The following is a 907-nucleotide window of genomic DNA, read 5'->3' as shown; positions in this document are numbered from 1 at the left end:
CCATAGCCTTCACTTCCTCCTCCGGTCTAGTCTCTGTGCATTCTTCGCTGTCATGTGGCCCTCCACAAGTCACGCACTCCACCTTGGCAACTCGACCACCAATCTTGGTAGTCTTCATTTGATTTTGAATCTCATTCATTTGCTTGGAGAGTTGCTTGTTGGAGGCCATAAGTTGATCATAAGCTTCAACCTCAAGGACTCCTCTTCGGGCTTGGCGATCATTACTAGAGTTCATGGCTCTTATAGCCATTTTTTCAATCAAATCATACCCCACTTGTGGAAGTAAGGCATCGAACTCTCCACTTGAAGCCGCATCCAAACCAAACCTCGAAGAATATTGGAGACCATCATAGAACTTTGCTACTTGCTCAGCTTGAGTAAGGTTATGTTGAGGACATCTCCTCAAGAGCTTCTTGAACCTCTCCCAAGCTTCATAGAGATTCTTATCGGTGGATTGAGTAAAAGTCATGATGTCATTCTTGAGTTTTCTCAAGAGGGCTCTTGGAACAAACCTTGTGGTGAACTTCTCAGCCAAGTCTTCCCAAGATGTAATGCTACCTTGGGGCTGTGAATTCAACCACTCTTCAGCAGTATCCCTCAATGAAAAAGGGAACAAACTCAAGCGGATTGTGTCCGCTGAAACATTCTGAACTCTGTAGGTGTTGCAATTGCGGATAAACCGCTCCATGTGTGCATGAGGATCTTCAAGAGCACCTCCACCATACTGATTTTGGCTCACCAAGTTGATGAATGCCGGCCTCAGCTCAAAGTTTCCCATGCCATCGGGGGAAACTATGCTGCCCGGATAATCGTAGCTCATGGCAGCCGAGGTGAGGTCTCTGAGAGAACGATTAGCATTCTCCAATTCTTGCTCTTGAAGTCTTTGAGCAAGAGCCTCATTCACTCT

At 46.2% G+C, this 907-nt stretch overlaps 1 non-coding gene across 1 annotated transcript; it reads left to right on the top strand.

Annotated features, from left to right (window-relative positions):
• The first annotated feature begins 380 nt into the window (after positions 1-380).
• Positions 381-487, top strand: LOC130709596 (small nucleolar RNA R71). Its single transcript, XR_009010074.1, has one exon. It is a non-coding gene; the product is annotated as a small nucleolar RNA R71 (small nucleolar RNA).
• The last annotated feature ends 420 nt before the right edge of the window (positions 488-907 follow it).

Source organism: Lotus japonicus, chromosome 3 (assembly GCF_012489685.1).
Source record: "Lotus japonicus ecotype B-129 chromosome 3, LjGifu_v1.2".
NCBI classification, from domain to species: domain Eukaryota; kingdom Viridiplantae; phylum Streptophyta; class Magnoliopsida; order Fabales; family Fabaceae; genus Lotus; species Lotus japonicus.
The sequence above is the reverse complement of the archived record's forward strand: the minus strand, read 5'-3'. Positions and strand labels throughout refer to the sequence as shown.